Consider the following 20,456-nt stretch of genomic DNA (forward strand, 5'->3'; position numbering starts at 1 on the left):
AACAGGTTTTTAGGCCCCCAAAGCTCTGTTGTGCTCTAAAACAGGGGTTCCCAAACTTTTCAGCCCGCGACCCCTAAAATAACAATGTCAGTGATTTGCGACCCCCAATATCTTCTTAGGTGATTATAAATCTATAAACCTTAGACACAACGGCACAAACATAAGTCTACTTAATGTTTAATTTTTGGTAAACACCACTTGTTTTGACAATGTTTTCAGTGCATCAAATATTTAAAAACATGTACAATTTGTTTTAATTATTTGTTTTCAATAATTTACATGCACTTTTTTTGTACATATTATAATATTGCATTTAAGAAGTACATCGCAAAAGTAATGTAATTATGCCTTAACCATTTCAAATGTTTGTTGTATTAATTCTATAAATAACAAAAAGCCATCCACAAAATTACTTTTATAATTGTTTTCCCAATTATCAGGTAACCGCCTCCAAATGCAAGATGCATGTGAGTTCCCCGCTGGCATTCAAGTTATATCTTATTATTTTAATATCATAGTGGAAGTAACTCCTTTTTATTTTAGTCACACGTTTTATCCAATATTTTAATCTTGCACATAAAGTAAATTAGCAACTTTGGATGGAAGCATAGCTGTGTAAATCCTAAATGCTAATAAATAATCAGAAAAAATAAGCTAATAATAATTTCACAGCATTACATTACTGTTAATTGTGCTAGGCTTTTGCTCTTACAATAAAAAGGCACATTGTAATAAACTGGAACTGTAAGATGATAGTCCAGCCCAACGTAGATATGTCTTATCTTATGTATATAGTAAAACTCAGAAACACAAATGAATCAAAGATAAGGACATGGTGTGACTGTCTTGTCAAATGGCCTAAAGTAGTAAAGGAAATGTTGCTGGAGCCGATGGAGTGATGAAGTTATGCTGGTTTATTTTGTCTCTCTTTACTGTAGTTTCTATGCCTCCTGACTGTAATAGGACTCCATTTCATAACACACTCTGCCAGAACTGGGCTCGACTTCAGTCTACACTTAAAAACTATGGCCACATGTGCAGATGCTTTATAGTAAAGTGCGTCTACATCGCAGAAGTGCGCAGGATCAGTAATATGCCATGCATTTGGATTAACAGAAGGCATCATAAAGAAAATATAAAGACTGCAGTTTTTTCGCCAAAGGTAAGCTTTTATGATTTCAATAATTAACCTTAAATGTCTATTAATTCTATTAATCTAGCTTTTTCTCTTTTGTGCAAACAAAGTATGGGGTAAAATATAAGCAAAACTTAAGTTTAAAGATCAATTCTCACTAGTGGCTTAATATTTTTGCCTATTCTTAAAAATGGCGGGATGTTTGTTTTGCATGATTTTATTCTACATTCCTACCTCTACCCTACACCTAAACCTAACTGCTACCTTACTCACTATTATTAAAGGGGCACATTTGATGGTTTATTAAAGCAAAATTCATAGTTAATAGTTCATAAGTTGTTAATGGCAAGAGATATGCTTTAAAATAAAGTGTGACCCTAATATTTAACATTTTTTCTATTAGTATTAATATAATTATTGGTATACGGACCATAACACCGTACAAATGAGTACATTTATGAAGAATAAGACAATACAGCTTTATACAGCCTCTGTTTATCTTAGCATGTGTATATTTCAAAATCAAATTTTATGTATATGCTATAGCATAATATTATAAATGTACTGAAAATCAAATTGAGAAAAACTGAAGATTATAATAGGTGAAGTTCATTTATAAACTAAGCCGAGGGGGTTCATTGAGATCTACCTAAGCTCAAACTTTTTTTTTTCGCCCTGCAAACGGGAGGAAGCCAAGGGCTCGAGGATCTCATAAGCTCAGGGTTCTCTACTGGGACAGCATGCCAAACAAGCTTTATTATCAATCAACGGCTAAGTGTGAACTCTTGAATGCAAATTTACAGATAAATTATTCACCCTACAGCCATCCAAACATAGGCCACTATATATATATATAGCTGAAACTGTGCTTGGTGAATAATAAAAACCATCAGTTACCAACACTTTGAGATAATAATAATAATAATAATAATAATAATAATAATAATAATAATAATAATAATAATAATAATAATAAAGAACAAATGCAGGCAAAACAAAATTCATATTAGTTGCTTCTGACAAACTTTGATGGCTCTAAAGCTGAAGGATTGATCTGTGCAAGCACATTATTTATAACTGTTATATTACAATTGCAATAAAGACCTCAGTGCTTACTATATGTTCAATTTCCTCACAGATTATTAGAAGCTTGCTACATTCATCTAACCAAGGCATCACTTCAAAAACATGCCTTATGATTGGCGTCTTCCATATTAAAAGAAAAACCGTCACAAAACTGAAAAAGTATCCAAAGGAAAAACCCTCTAATTGGACTACTGACTATCATTCTGGCCAAACTACAGATGGATTTCCAGGGGACGCTTATGAAAAAAGAAGTTTATGGGAACAGGTGTCAGATTTAGCTAAGATGCTAAGGAATGCTTTCCCATCTGCCACACGGTTGAGAATATTTTTTAATCAAAAGGGTTCAACCATCTGTCCCATACGCCAGCCTGCAAGATATCCACAACCGCACCAAGCAGCAGAAATCAAAATGAGTGAGTTGGAGGAAAGTGCAATGAAAGTTGCATCCAATTCCAGTAATGACGCTGTCATCCATATGGAAAAAATATTGAGGTTGTTAGGAATGGAACTTGTCGGAAATGAAGACATTTTCCGAATGAAAGCAAAGGACAGTATGTCTTTGTTAGAGAATAAATCAGATGGCAACATTTTTGTGACTCATGAGATCCTAACCAACATCTCATTTCAAAACAACATCACTGCAACTGCCTCAACACACAGAAAACTTGTTCCCTCAAAATTCTTTAGGCAAAGAAGAAGCATATGGAAACAAAGTCGAATAATGGTCAAAACAGATGATGCATCAAAAGAAAGTAAAGACCAGGCAACCTTGCCATTCAGTCAAACTGCTACAAAACCACATAACGCTTATGATGAAACACAAGAATCAAGCATTACAGAGAGTTTTGTTAAACAAAGCAATACAGAAAATATCGAAAAGGAAACAAGTGAATCAGAAAATCCATCCGCCTCCAGAAAATATGTAAACACTGTCACACTTACAAAACAACAGATGGGAATTACAACAGTGCTGACTGAAACAGACTGTTCAACAGAACTGGAAAGACCGTCAGCAGAAAACGATGGAAGTGAGAAGAAACCATCTTTAGGGAGCAACAGAATTAGGCCAACAGCGAGAAAAGTTCATGAAACCACAATTGATGGTGAAAACAAACAAACAGACTTCCCTGGAATTAGAACAGCATCAGATAAAGGAAACACCGCATCTAGTAAACAACAGGAGAAGGAATCCACTGGGCATTGGACAGTGTTGGTTACAAGTCAACCTGATATTTTAATGTCAGAAATACCCAGCACAAATAAAGAAGTTACACAAACTACCTCCAAAGAAAATACACATAATGTCATGGAAACACAAAAGGATGCTGAAATGAAAACAGGGGCTCCTGAAACAGAATGTACAACAGAAATTGAGATACCGCTACAAGAAGAAATAACATCATTGGAGGAAATCATAACCAGCTCTGATGAAAAACAGTCAGATTCAAATTCACATCTTAGCACAGAAGGTACAAATAAAGAAGTGACACCAACACATTTCAAAGGAATTGAACAGAATGCTAAAGTAAACGAACATGAAAAAGAAATGAGAACAGAACATCAGGAAACAGAGTATACATATGTAACTGAGATACAAGCGGCAGATGAGAAAACACATCTGGACAGCACAAATACTGCATATGTTAAGAAGCAGTCAGAATCTGCTGAAATAAATTCAGTACACACTGAGTCAGCTATTACACATGAACTAGTGACACCAACCACATCCACAAAAAATTCAAGAAAAGGGACAAAAACGACAACAGATACTCCTGAAGCAGAATGTACAGGAGAAATTGAACAACAAACTACACCAATGACAAAATCTATGTCAAATGAAAAAAGACAGCCAAAACCTGCTGAAATATTTTCAGAAAATACTGAGTCAACCATCACAAACGAATCAGTAACAGAAACTCAATCCACTACAAAAATTAAACAACAAACACTTGAAGAAACAACACTGATCAAATCTACAATGTCATATGAAGAAAGGCAGTCAGAAGCTACTGAAGCAATTTCGGTAAACACTGAGTCAACTGTTATACTTGAACTAGAAACACCAACTCCAGCCACAAAATATTCAGAAGATCTCACAGTGATGAGACAAGAGACACAAATAACAACAGAGACTCCTAAAACTGAAACTACCACAGAAATTGAACGACAAACATACCTAGAAACAACATTATTTACAAAATCTACAATGCTTCATGAAGAAAGACAGTCAGAACCTGCTGAAATTATTTCAGTAAATACTGAGACAACCATCACATTCGAACCAGTAACAGAAACTCAATCTATAGCAGAAATTAAACAACAAACCCCTGAAAAAACAACACTGGTAAAATATACAATGTCATATAAAAAAAGACAGTCAGAACCTGCTGAAATTATTTCAGTAAATACAGAGTCAGCCCCTACACACGAACCAGCACGAACCGCCTCGACAAAATATGAAGAAAATTTTACAGTGACGACACAAGAGACACAAAAGACAACAGAGACTCCTAAAACTGAAACTAAAACAGAAATTGAACAACAAGCACTCAAGGAATCAACAACACTAACAAAATCTACATTGTTTCATGAAGAAAGACAGCCAGAACCTGGTAAAATTATTTCAGTAAATACTGAGTCAATCATCACGCATAAACAAGTAACACCAAACACCTCTACAAAATACACAGGAGATTTCACAGTGATGAGACAAATGACTGCAATGGCAACAGAAACTCCTGAAACTGAATGTACAACAGAAATTCAACAACAAACCCCCGAAGAAACAACATTACTAACTAAATCTACAATGTCACAAGGAGAATCACAGTCAGAAACTGCTGAAATTATTTCAGTAAATGCTGTGTCAACCATCACACAGGAACCAGTAACACCATCAGCCTCGACAAAATATAAAGAAAATGTTACAGTGACAAGACAATTAACAACAATAGCAACAGAAACTCCTGAAACTGAATGTACAACAGAAATTCAGCAACAAAACACAGAAGAAACAACCTTATTTACAAAATCTACAATGTCACAAAAGGAAAAACACTCAGAAACTGCTGAAATAATTTCAGTAAATACTGAATCAACACTCACACATGAACCGGTAAAAGAAACTCAATCTACTACAGAAATCAATCAACAAACACCAGAAGAAGCCGTTATAACTGAACCAGTCACACAAACCACATCAAGACAAGTGACAGCAATGGCAACAGAGAATCCACAAACTGAATGTACAACAGAAATTGAAAAAACACCTGAAGAAACAACACAGACAAAATCTACAATGGCATATGAAGAAAGACAGTCAGAACCTGCTGAAATTATTTCAGTGAACACCATCACACATGAACCAGTAACAGCAACCCCATCCACAAAATATAGAGAAGATTTCACAGAGGAAGAACAAGTGACTGCAATGGCAACAGAAACTCCTGAAACTGAATGTACAACAGAAATTCAACAACAAAACCCTAAAGAAACAACATCCCTAACAAAATCTACAATGTCACAAGAAAAAACACAGTCAGAAACTGCTGAAATAATTTCAGTAAATTCTGAATCAACACTGACACATGAAGTGGTAACAGCAACTCAATCTACTACAGAAATCAATCAACAAACACCAGAAGAAGCAACACTAATAAAATCTACAATGTCACATGAAGAAAGACAGTCAGAACCTGCTGAAATTATTTCAGTAAGTACAGTGTCAGCTGTTACACCTGAACCAGTGACACCAACCACATCAAGAAAAGTGACAGCAATGGCAACAGAGATTCCACAAACTGAATGTACAACAGAAATTGAACAAACACCCAAAGAAACAACACAGACAAAATCTACAATGTTTCATAAAGAAACACAGTCAGAACCTTCTGAAATACTTTTATTAACTACTGAATCAACCATCATACATGTACCGGTAACAGAAACTCAATCTATTACAGAAATCAATCAACAAACAAGTGAAGAAGCAACACTAATACAATCTACAATGTCACACGAAGAAAGACAGTCAGAACCCGCTGAAATTATTTCAGTAAATACTGTGTCAACTATCACACACGAACCAGTAACACCAATAGCCTCTACAAAAAATAAAGAAAATTATACAGTAACGAGACAATTATTAACAATGGCAAGAGAAGCTCCTGAAACTGAATGTACAACAGAAATTGAACAAACACCCAAAGAAACAACATCACAGACAAAATCTACAATGTTTCATGATGAAAGATGGTCAGAACTTGCTGAAATAATTTCAGTAAACACTGAGTCAACTATTACACATAACCCAATAACAGAAACTCAATCTACTACAGAAATCAATCAACAAAAACCAGAAGAAGCAACACTGATAAAATCTACAATGTCACATGAAGAAAGACAGTCAGAACCTGCTGAAATTATTTCAGTAAATACAGTGTCAGCCGTTACATCTGAACCAGTGACACCAACCACATCAAGACAAGTGACAGCAATGGCAACAGAGATTCCACAAACTGAATGTACAACAGAAATTGAACAAACACCCGAAGAAACAACACAGACAAAATCTACAATGTCACATGAAGAAAGACAGTCAGAACCTGCTGAAATACTTTCATTAACTACTGAGTCAACCATCACACACAAACCTGTAACAGAAACTCAATCTACTACAGAAATCAATCAACAAAAACCTGAAGAAGCAACACTGATACAATCTACAATGTCACATGAAGAAAGACAGTCAGAACCTGCTGAAATTATTTCAGTAAATACAGTGTCAGGCGTTACACGTGAACCAGTAACAGAAACACAGTCTACCACAGAACTCAATCAACGAACACCAGAAGAAGCAACAATGATACAATCTACAATGTCACATGAAGAAAGACAGTCAGAACCTGCTGAAATTATTTCAGTACATACATTGTCAGCCGTTACACCTGAACCAGTTACACAAACCACATCAAGACAAGTGACAGCAATGGCAACAGATACCCCACAAACTGAATGTACAACAGAAATTTACCAACCACCCGAAGAAAAAACAAAGACAAAATCTACAATGTCACATGAAGAAAGACAGTCAGAACCTGCTGAAATTATTTCAGTAAACACTGAGTCAACTATTACACATGTACCAGTAACAGAAACTCAGTCTACTACAGAACTCAATCAACAAACACCAGAAAAAGCAGCACTGATGCAATCTACAATGTCACATGAAGAAAGACAGTCAGAACCTGCTGAAATTATTTCAGTAAATACAGTGTCAGCCGTTACACCTGAACCAGTGACACCAACCACATCAAGAAAAGTGACAGCAATGGCAACAGAGATTCAACAAACCAAATGTACAACAGAAATTGAAAAAACACCTGAAGAAACAACACAGACAAAAACTACAATGGCATATGAAGAAAGACAATCAGAACCTGCTAAACTTATTTCAGTGAACACTGAGTCAACCATCACACATGAACCAGTAACACCAACCCCATCCACAATATATAGAGAAGATTTCACAGAGATGAAACAGGTGACTGCAATGGCAACAGAAACTACTGAAACTAAATGTACAACAGAAATTCAACAACAAAACCCTAAAGAAACAACATCACTAACAAAATCTACAATGTCAAAGGAAGAAACACAGTCAGAAACTGCTGAAATAATTTCAGTAATTTCTGAATCAACACTGACACATGAACCGGTAACAGAAACTCAATCTACTACAGAAATCGATCAACAAACACCAGAAGAAGCAACATTAATAAAATCTACAATATCACTTGAAGAAAGACAGTCAGAACCTGCTGAAATTATTTCAGTAAGTACAGGGTCAGCCGTTACACCTGAACCAGTGACACCAACCACATCAAGACAAGTGACAGCAATGGCAACAGAGATTCCACATACTAAATGTACAACAGAAATTGATCAAACACCCGAAGAAACAACACAGACAAAATCTACAATGTTTCATGAAGAAAGACAGTCAGAACCTGCTCAAATACTTTCATTAACTACTGAGTCAACCATCACACATGAACCGGTAACAGAAACTCAATCTACTACAGAAATCAATCAACAAACACCAGAAGAAGCAACACTGATAAAATCTACAATGTCACATGAAGAAAGACAGTCAGAACCTGCTGAAATCATTACAGTAAAAACGGAGTCAACAATTACACATGAAGCAATAACAGAAACTCAATCTACTACAGAAATCAATCAAAAAACAACTGAAGAAACAACACAGACAAAATCTACAATGTTTCATGAAGAAAGACAGTCAGAACCTGCTGAAAAAATTTCAGTAAATACTGAGTCAACCATCACACAGGAACAGGTAACAGAAACTCAATCTACTACAGAAATCAATCAACAAACAACCGAAAAAGCAACACTGATACAATCTACAATGTCACATGAAGAAAGACAGTCAGAACCAGCTGAAATTATTTCAGTAAATACAGTGTCAGGCGTTACACGTGAACCAGAAACACAGTCTACTACAGAACTCAATCAACGAACACCAGAAGAAGCAACAATGATACAATCTACAATGTCACATGAAGAAAGACAGTCAGAACCTGCTGAAATTATTTCAGTACATACAGTGTCAGCCGTTACACCTGAACCAGTTACACAAACCACATCAAGACAAGTGACAGCAATGGCAACAGATACCCCACAAACTGAATGTACAACAGAAATTGACCAACCACCCGAAGAAACAACACAGACAAAATCTACAATGTCACATGAAGAAAGACAGTCAGAACCTGCTGAAATACTTTCATTAACTACTGAGTCAACCATCACACATGAACCGGTAACAGAAACTCAATCTACTACAGAAATCAATCAACAAACACCCGAAGAAGCAACACTGATACAATCAACAATGTCACACGAAAATAGACAGTCAAAACCTGCTGAAATTATTTCAGTAAATACTGAGTCAACACTTACACATGAAGCAATAAAAGAAACTCAATCTACTACAGAAGTCAATCAACAAACACCTGAAAAAGTAACACTGATAAAATCTACAATGTCACATGAAGAAAGACAGTCAGAACCTGCTGAAATTATTTCAGTAAGTACAGGGTCAGCCATTACACCTGAACCAGTGACACCAACCACATCAAGACAAGTGACAGCAATGGCAACAGAGATTCCACATACTGAATGTACAACAGAAATTGAACAAACACCCGAAGAAACAACACAGACAAAATCTACAATGTCACATGAAGAAAGACAGTCAGAACCTGCTAAAATACTTTCATTAACTACTGAGTCAACCATCACACATGAACCGGTAACAGAAACTCAATCTACTACAGAAATCAATCAACAAAAACCTGAAGAAGCAACATTTATACAATCTACAATGTCACATGAAGAAAGACAGTCAGAACTTGCAGAAATCATTACAGTAAAAACTGAGTCAACAATTACACATGAAGCAATAACAGAAACTCTATCTACTACAGAACTCAATCAAAAAACAACTGAAGAAACAGCACAGACAAAATCTACAATGTTTCATGAAGAAAGACAGTCAGAACCTGCTGAAAAAATTTCAGTAAATACTGAGTCAACCATCACACAGGAACCGGTAACAGAAACTCAATCTACTACAGAAATCAATCAACAAACACCCGAAGAAGCAACACTGATACAATCTACAATGTCACACGAAAAAAGACAGTCAGAACCAGCTGAAAGTATTTCAGTAAATACAGTGTCAGCCGTTACACGTGAACCAGTAACAGAAACACAGTCTACTACAGAAATCAATCAACGAACAACTGAAGAAACAACACAGACAAAATCTAAAATGTTTCATGAAGAAAGACAGTCAGAACCTGCTGAAAAAATTTCAGTAAATACTGAATCAACCATTACACAGGAACAGGTAACAGAAACTCTATCTACTTCAGAAATCAATCAACAAACAACCGAAGAAGCAACACTGATACAATCTACAATGTCACATGAAGAAAGACAGTCAGAACCTGCTGAAATTATTTCAGTAAATACAGTGTCAGCCATTACACGTGAACCAGTAACAGAAACACAGTCAACTACAGAACTCAATCAACGAACACCAGAAGAAGCAACAATGATACAATCTACAATGTCACATGAAGAAAGACAGTCAGAACCTGCTGAAATCATTACAGTAAAAACTGAGTCAACAATTACACATGAAGCAATAACAGAAACTCTGTCTACTACAGAACTCAATCAAAAAACAACTGAAGAAACAACACAGACAAAATCTACAATGTTTCATGAAGAAAGACAGTCTGAACCTGCTAAAAAAAATTCAGTAAATACTGAGTCAACCATCACACAGGAACCGGTAACAGAAACTCAATCTACTACAGAAATCAATCAACAAACACCCGAAGAAGCAACACTGATACAATCAACAATGTCACACGAAAATAGACAGTCAGAACCTGCTGAAATTATTTCAGTAAGTACAGGGTCAGCCATTACATCTGAACCAGTGACACCAACCACATCAAGACAAGTGACAGCAATGGCAACAGAGATTCCACATACTGAATGTACAACAGAAATTGACCAACCACCCGAAGAAACAACACAGACAAAATCTACAATGTCACATGAAGAAAGACAGTCAGAACCTGCTAAAATACTTTCCTTAACTACTGAGTCAACCATCACACATGAACAGGTAACAGAAACTCAATCTACTACAGAAATCAATCAACAAAAACCTGAAGAAGCAACACTGATACAATCAACAATGTCACATGAAGAAAGACAGTCAGAACCTGCTGAAATCATTACAGTAAAAACTGAGTCAACAATTACACATGAAGCAATAACAGAAACTCTATCTACTACAGAACTCAATCAAAAAACAACTGAAGAAACAACACAGACAAAATCTACAATGTTTCATGAAGAAAGACAGTCAGAACCTGCTGAAAAAATTTCAGTAAATACTGAGTCAACCATCACACAGGAACCGGTAACAGAAACACAGTCTACTACAGAAATCAATCAACGAACACCAGAAGAAGCAACACTGATACAATCTACAATGTCACATGAAGAAAGACAGTCGGAAACAGCTGAAATTATTTCAGTAAATACAGTGTCAGCCGTTACACGTAAACCAGTAGCACAAACCACATCAAGAGAAGTGACAGCAATGGCAACAGAGATTCAGCAAACCGAATGTACAACAGAAATTGAAAAAACACCTGAAGAAACAACACAGACAAAAACTACAATGGCATATGAAGAAAGACAATCAGAACCTGCTAAACTTATTTCAGTGAACACTGAGTCAACCATCACACATGAACCAGTAACACCAACCCCATCCACAATATATAGAGAAGATTTCACAGAGATGGAAAAGGTGACTGCAATGGCAACAGAAACTCCTGAAACTGAATGTACAACAGAAATTCAACAACAAAACCCTAAAGAAACAACATCACTAACAAAATCTACAATGTCACTAGAAGAAATACAGTCAGAAACTGCTGAAATAATTTCAATAATTTCTGAATCAACACTGACACATGAACCGGTAACAGAAACTCAATCTACTACAGAAATCGATCAACAAACACCAGAAGAAGCAACACTAATAAAATCTACAATGTCACATGAAGAAAGACAGTCAGAACCTGCTGAAATTATTTCAGTAAGTACAGTGTCAGCCGTTACACCTGAACCAGTGACACCAACCACATCAAGACAAGTGACAGCAATGGCAACAGAGATTCCAGAAACTGAATGTACAACAGAAATTGAACAAACACCCGAAGAAACAACACAGACAAAATCTACAATGTTTCATGAAGAAAGACAGTCAAAACCTGCTAAAATACTTTCATTAACTACTGAATCAACCATCACACACAAACCGGTAACAGAAACTCAGTCTACTACAGAAATCAATCAACAAACACCAGAAGAAGCAACACTGATAAAATCTACAATGTCACATGAAGAAAGACAGTCAGAACCTGCTGAAATTATTTCAGTAAATACAGTGTCAGCCGTTACACCTGAACCAGTGACACAAACCACATCAAGACAAGTGACAGCAATGGCAACAGATACCCCACAAACTGAATGTATAACAGAAATTGACCAACCACCCGAAGAAACAACACAGACAAAATCTACAATGTCACATGAAGAAATACAGTCAGAACCTGCTAAAATACTTTCATTAACTACTGAGTCAACCATCACACATGAACAGGTAACAGAAACTCAATCTACTACAGAAATCAATCAACAAAAACCTGAAGAAGCAACATTTATACAATCTACAATGTCACATGAAGAAAGACAGTCAGAACCTGCTGAAATCATTACAGTAAAAACTGAGTCAACAATTACACATGAAGCAATAACAGAAACTCTATCTACTACAGAACTCAATCAAAAAACAACTGAAGAAACAACACAGACAAAATCTACAATGTTTCATGAAGAAAGACAGTCAGAACCTGCTGAAAAAATTTCAGTAAATACTGAGTCAACCATCACACAGGAACCGGTAACAGAAACTCAATCTACTACAGAAATCAATCAACAAACACCTGAAGAAGCAACACTGATACAATCTACAATGTCACACGAAAAAAGACAGTCAGAACCTGCTGAAATTATCTCAGTAAATACTGAGTCAACACTTACACATGAAGCAATAACAGAAACTTACTCTACTACAGAAATCAATCAACAAACACCTGAAAAAGTAACACAGACAAAATCTACAATGTCACATGAAGAAAGACAGTCAGAACCTGCTAAAATACTTTCCTTAACTACTGAGTCAACCATCACACATGAACAGGTAACAGAAACTCAATCTACTACAGAAATCAATCAACAAACACCTGAAAAAGTAACACTGATAAAATCTACAATGTCACATGAAGAAAGAGAGTCAGAGACAGCTGAAATTGTTTCAGTAAATACAGTGTCAGCCGTTACACCTGAACCAGTAGCACAAACCACATCAAGACAAGTGATAGCAATGGCAACAGAGATTCAACAAACTGAATGTACAACAGAAATTGAAAAAACACCTGAAGAAACAACACAGACAAAATCTACAATGGCATATGAAGAAAGACAATCAGAACCTGCTAAACTTATTTCAGTGAACACTGAGTCAACCATCACACATGAACCAGTAACACCAACCCCATCCACAAAATATAGAGAAGTTTTCACAGAGATGGAACAGGTGACTGCAATGGCAACAGAAACTCCTGAAACTGAATGTACAACAGAAATTCAACAACAAAACCCTGAAGAAACAACATCACTAACAAAATCTACAATGTCACAAGAAGAAACACAGTCAGAAACTGCTGAAATAATTTCAGTAAATTCTGAATCAACACTGACACATGAACCGGTAACAGAAACTCAATCTACTACTGAAATTGATCAACAAACACCAGAAGAAGCAACACTGATAAAATCTACAATGTTATATGAAGAAAGACAGTCAGAACCTGCTGAAATTATTTCAGTAAGTACAGAGTCAGCCGTAACACCTGAACCAGTGACACCAACCACATCAAGACAAGTGACAGCAATGGCAACAGAGATTCCACAAACTGAATGTACAACAGAAATTGAACAAACACCCGAAGAAACACTACAGACAAAATCTACAATGTCACATGAAGAAAGACAGTCAGAACCTGCTAAAATAATTTCAGTAAATTCTGAATCAACACTGACACATGAACCGGTAACAGAAACTCAATTTACTACTGAAATTGATCAACAAACACCCGAAGAAACAACACAGGCAAAATCTACAATTTTTCATGAAGAAAGACAGTCAGAACCTGCTGAAATTATTTCAGTAAATACAGTGTCAGCCGTTACACCTGAACCAGTCACACAAACCACATCAAGACAAGTGACAGCAATGGCAACAGATACCCCACAAACTGAATGTACAACAGAAATTGACCAACCACCCGAAGAAACAACACAGACAAAATCTACAATGTCACATGAAGAAAGACAGTCAGAACCTGCTAAAATACTTTCCTTAACTACTGAGTCAACCATCACACATGAACAGGTAACAGAAACTCAATCTACTACAGAAATCAATCAACAAAAACCTGAAGAAGCAACACTGATACAATCAACAATGTCACATGAAGAAAGACAGTCAGAACCTGCTGAAATCATTACAGTAAAAACTGAGTCAACAATTACACATGAAGCAATAACAGAAACTCTATCTACTACAGAACTCAATCAAAAAACAACTGAAGAAACAACACAGACAAAATCTACAATGTTTCATGAAGAAAGACAGTCAGAACCTGCTGAAAAAATTTCAGTAAATACTGAGTCAACCATCACACAGGAACCGGTAACAGAAACTCAATCTACTACAGAAATCAATCAACAAACACCCGAAGAAGCAACACTGATACAATCAACAATGTCACACGAAAATAGACAGTCAGAACCTGCTGAAATTATTTCAGTAAACACTGAGTCAACTATTACACATGTACCAGTAACAGAAACTCAGTCTACTACAGAACTCAATCAACGAACACCAGAAGAAGCAACACTGATACAATCTACAATGTCACATGAAGAAAGACAGTCAGAGCCTGCTGAAATTATTTCAGTAAATACTGAGTCAACACTTACACATGAAGCAATAACAGAAACTCAATCTACTACAGAAGTCAATCAACAAACACCAGAAGAAGCAACACTGATACAATCTACAATGTCACATGAAGAAAGACAGTCAGAACCTGCTGAAATTATTTCAGTAAATACAGTGTCAGCCGTTACACCTGAACCAGTGACGCCAACCACATCAAGACAAGTGACAGCAATCGCAACAAAGATTCCACAAACTGAATGTACAACAGAAATTGAACAAACACCTGAAGAAACAACACAGACAAAATCTACAATATTTCATGAAGAAAGACAGTCAGAACCTTCTGAAATACTTTCCTTAACTACTGAATCAACCATCATACATGGACCGGTAACAGAAACTCAGTCTACTACAGAAATCAATCAACAAACACCTGAAGAAGCAACACTGATACAATCTACAATGTCATATGAAAAAAGACAATCTGAACCTGTTGAAATTATTTCAGTAAATACTATGTCAACCATCAAACACGAACCAGTAACACCAACTGCCTCTACAAAATACAAAGAAAATGTTACAGTGACGAGACAAGTGACAACAATAGCAACTTACACTCCTGAAACTGAATGTACAACAGAAATTGATCAACAAACACCCGAAGAAACAACATCACAGACTAAATCTACAATGTTTCATGAAGAAAGACAGTCAGAACCTGCAAAAATTGTTTCAGTGAATAATAAGTCAACCACCACACATGAATTAGTAACAGAAACTCAATCTACAACAGAAATTAAACAACAAACACCAGAAGAAACACCAAGGACACAATCTACAATGTCACATGAAGAAAGACAGTCAGAACCTGCTGAATTTATTTCAGTGAATACTGAGTCAACCATAACACATGAACAAGTAACACCAACCCCATCCGTAAAATACACAGAATATTTTACAGAGATGAGAAATTTGACAGCAATGGCAACAGACACTCCTGAAACTGAATGTACAACAGAAATTGAACAGGAAACACCTAAAGAAACAACATCACTAACAAAATATACCATGTTTAATGAAGAAAGACGGTCAAAACCTGCTGAAATTCTATCAGTAAATACTGAGTCAACCACTAAACATGAACCAGTAACAGAAACTCAATCTACAACAGAAATTAAACAACCAACACCAGAAGAAACACCACTGATAGAATCTACAATGTCACACAAAGAAAGACAGTCAGAACCTGCTAATATTATTTCAGTAAATACTGAGTCAACCATCACACACGAACCAGTAACACTAACCACATCGAGAAAATATAAAGAAAATATTACAGTGACAAGACAAGTGACAACAATGGCAACAGAAACTCCTGAAACAGAATGTACAACAGAAATTGAACAAACACCTGAAGAAACAACATCAATGTTAAAATCTACATCATATGAGAAAAGATCGTCAGAACCTGCTGAAACTGAATGTACAACAGAAATTGAATTACAAACACCTGAAGAAACAACATCAATAGAGAGACTAACTAAATCACTAACAACCAATGAAAAAGAAGGGCCTATCCTTTCGGATGGAGATGGTTGCTTTGGACTGATTCATCGCACCAACTCTGGGCTGAAAAGATGTCAAGAGAAGATGATAAAAATAAAAAATTCACATTCACAAAGTCTTTTTACTCAAGCTACCAATGAATTACTTACACCAACACCACCCAGCAAAGTTGCAGATGCTTTAACTAAAGAGGACCGAATAATGACAACAGATCTTCCTGAAACTGAATGTACAACAGAAATCGAGTTACCAACACCTGAAGACAGAATATCAATAGAAAAATCAACTCAGTCACAACGAAACAAAGAAACAGAAGGGTCTGAGCAGTCAAATGAAGACGGTTGCTTTGGATTGATTCATCGCACCAACTCTGGACTCAAAAGATGCCATGAGAAGATGATCAAAAACTCACGCTCAGAAAGTCTTTCAACTCAAGATACAAGGATATTACTCATACCAACCACTCCCAGAAAACTGGCAGATGGTTTAACTGAACAGGACAGAATGATGACTACAGATCTTCCTGAAACAGAATGTACAACAGAAATCGAAATACAAGAGGACAGAACATCAAAAGAGGAAAGAGCAACATCTGAAGAAAAACAGTCAGAAATAGGGACCCCTGAAACTGAATGTACAACAGAAATTGAGTTACAAATGCCAGAAGAAACAACATCAGTAGGGAGGCCTACTAAATCACCAACAACCAAAGCAACAGAAGGGTCTGAGCTTTCGGATGGAGATGGTTGCTTTGGGCTCATTCATCGCACCAACTCTGGGCTGAAAAGATGTCAGGAGAAGATGATAAAAAATAAAAATTTACTAAGTCTTTCAACTCAAGATACCAATGGATTATTTACACCAACACAACCCAACAAAGTTCCAGATGGTTTAACTGAGCAGGACAAAATGATGACTACAGATCTTCCTGAAACAGAATGTACAACAGAAATCGAGATACAAGAAGACCAAACAACAATATTTAAAAAAAGAGCAACCACATCTGAAGAAAAACAGTTAGAAACAGGGACCCCTGAAACTACTGAATGTACAACAGAAATTGAGTTACAAACATCTGAAGTAGCAACATCGATAGAGAGAGCAACTAAATCACCAACAACCAAAGAAACAGAAGGGTCTGAGCTTTCAGATGAAGACGGTTGCTTTGGACTTATTCATCGCACCAACTCTGGGCTAAAAAGATGCCAGGAGAAGAGGATAAAAATTAAAAATTCACATTCACTAAGTCTTTCAACTCAAGATACCAATGGATTATTTACACCAACACAACCCAACAAAGTTCCAGATGGTTTAACTGAACAGGACAAAATAATGACTACAGATCTTCCTGAAACAGAATGTATGACAGAAATCGAGATACAAGAAGACCAAACATCAATATTTGAAAGAGCAACCACATCTGAAGAAAAACAGTCAGAAACAGAGACCCCTGAAACAACTGAATGTACAACAGAAATTGATTTACAAACACCTGAAGAATCAACATTGATAGAGAGAGCAACTAAATCACCAACAACCAAAGAAACAGAAGGGTCAGAGCTTTCAGAGGAAGACGGTTGCTTTGGACTTATTCATCGCACCAACTCTGGGCTGAAGAGATGCCAGGAGAAGATGTCAAAAATTGAAAATTCACATTCACAAAGTCTTTTAACTCAAGCTACCAATGAACTATTTATAACAACACCACCCAGCAAAGTTGCAGATGCTTTAACTGAACAGGACAGAATAATGACAACAGAGGCTCCTGAAACGGAATGTACAACAGAAATCGAAATACAAGAGGACAGAACATCAATAGAGGAAAGAGCAACCACATCTGGAGAAAAACAGTCAGAAACTGCTAACACAATTTTAGAAAATATTAAAGCAACAGTTTCAAATGAACCAGTGCAACTAACCACGTCTTCAAAATATGCAGAAGATTTTACAGTGTCGAGACAAGAGACAGAAATGACAACAGAGGCTCCTGAAACGGAATGTACAACAGAAATCGAAATACAAGAGGACAGAACATCAATAGAGGGAAGAGCAACCACATCTAGAGATAAACAGTCAGAAACTGCTAACACAATTTTGGAAAATATTAAAGCAACAGTTTCTAATGAACCAGTGCAACTAACCACGTCCACAAAATATGCAGAAGATTTTACAGTGTCGAGACAAGAGACAGAAATGACAACAGAGGCTCCTGAAACAGAATGTACAACAGAAATTGAGATACTGGTACAAGAAGACAGATCATCATTCGAGGGAACTACAACTACATCTAAAGAAAAATATTCAAATGGCAAGTCAGCAGTCACTAACGAACCACTCACACCACCCAAATCTGCAAAATATGTAGAAGATTTCATAGTGACGAGACAAGAGACAATAACGACAACAGAGACTGGTGAAACAGAGTGTACAACAGAAATTGAGCTACAAATCCTTGAAGAAACAACATCAACAAGCAAAGAAAGTGAAGACTCTGGGGTTTTGGGTGGTTGCGTTGGTCTAATTCATCGCTCCACCAGTGGGTTGAAAAGATGCCAAGAGAAGATGATAAAAATTCAATTACTGTACAGTTCAACACCAAGTCCACAAGAGCCCGCAACTATGATATATAAGCAACAAACATCAACTCAGAATAATTCAAAACAAGCTGCCCAAGATGAGAATGACCATTTCTACTTTTTTAATGGAAAGTTAAAAAGAGTTGGAAATCATGGTTCGAGACATGACAACAACACTTACACTCACCAGACTACGACACAACCATAGTTGAACCACAGTGACAGACGAGTCCTCGAATTGATCCTGTGGGCCAACCTGAACACCTGCCAGTGTCCTACTCACCTGCAGTTCTCCACGATGGACGTCCAGCGTTCTCCAGTCCCCTGCGCCTAGACTACAGCTCCACACAGGAAGTTTGGCCAGAGAAGAAATGGTTGTGCCTAACTGAGCCTGGTTTCTGTATTTGGACTCTCAGCAGTGAAATTTAAACCACACTGAACTGAACTAAACTGAAATTCAACTCTAAAAACTGGACTGACACTAATTCAATTTACTAGAATGTCTATGTTAAGCTGCTTTGACACAATACACATTGAAAAAGGGCTATAGAAATAAACATGAATTGAATTGTAAGCACAATACATAGAAGAAGAAGAAGGATTTTAAATGACAAGAATTTTCTAAGAAAGAATATGTTTTGTATTTTTGTCATTATTGACATGGGCTTTTAAATAAATTAAAAATCAACCACCCATGAATATATTTAATTTATATCAAAATGAACACAGCTGAGATTTAGAAGAGACCGAGAAGCACAGCTTGTTAACATATGTATTTATAACTGTAAATATAATTCTAAAGTATATTTATTGTTGCTTTTTAAGAATTGCTTTCTGTAATTTAAGTAAAAACAACTTTATTAATTAACAGAGCTGCATTACTCTATATAAATTGCTAAATTTCTTTTTTTTTTTTTTTGACCAATAACATAATAACAGTTCCAAAACTGTTTGTATAAGGATGCAATTGAAGAACCATTTTTGTAACATAAAATGAACCTTTCAAACTGTTCTCAAATAAACATGTATTTATAAGTGTGAAGAACATCTTTAATAATCTTAAGAACCTTTTGTGGAATGCAACAGTTTCAGATTTCCTTGTGGAACCGTCAATACCATATAAGACAGTCAGACAGACATGATAGACAGACATGATGATAGATAGATAGATAGATAGATAGATAGATAGATAGATAGATAGATAGATAGATAGATAGATAGATAGATAGATAGATAGATAGATAGATAGATAGATAGATAGATAGATGGATGAAACGTCACAGCTCAAGGGGGTGTTTCTGCGGCTCTGTCACCTCTTTACTATATGTTTGAGTATTGGATTCAGTGTTGCTCCGTATTGGGGGAGGAAACTTGAGTTCAAGGAAATCCATAAATACAACGCGCT

The 20,456-nt window shown here is 36.2% G+C and overlaps 1 protein-coding gene across 2 annotated transcripts in view; it reads right to left on the reverse strand.

Annotated features, from left to right (window-relative positions):
- Positions 1-20,456, reverse strand: part of cyb561a3b (cytochrome b561 family, member A3b) — a 64,516-nt gene that overhangs the window by 20,024 nt on the left and 24,036 nt on the right. The window lies entirely within an intron of this gene.

This window comes from Danio rerio, chromosome 21 (genome assembly GCF_052040795.2).
Source record: "Danio rerio strain M-AB ecotype USA chromosome 21, GRCz13ab, whole genome shotgun sequence".
Taxonomy (NCBI): domain Eukaryota; kingdom Metazoa; phylum Chordata; class Actinopteri; order Cypriniformes; family Danionidae; genus Danio; species Danio rerio.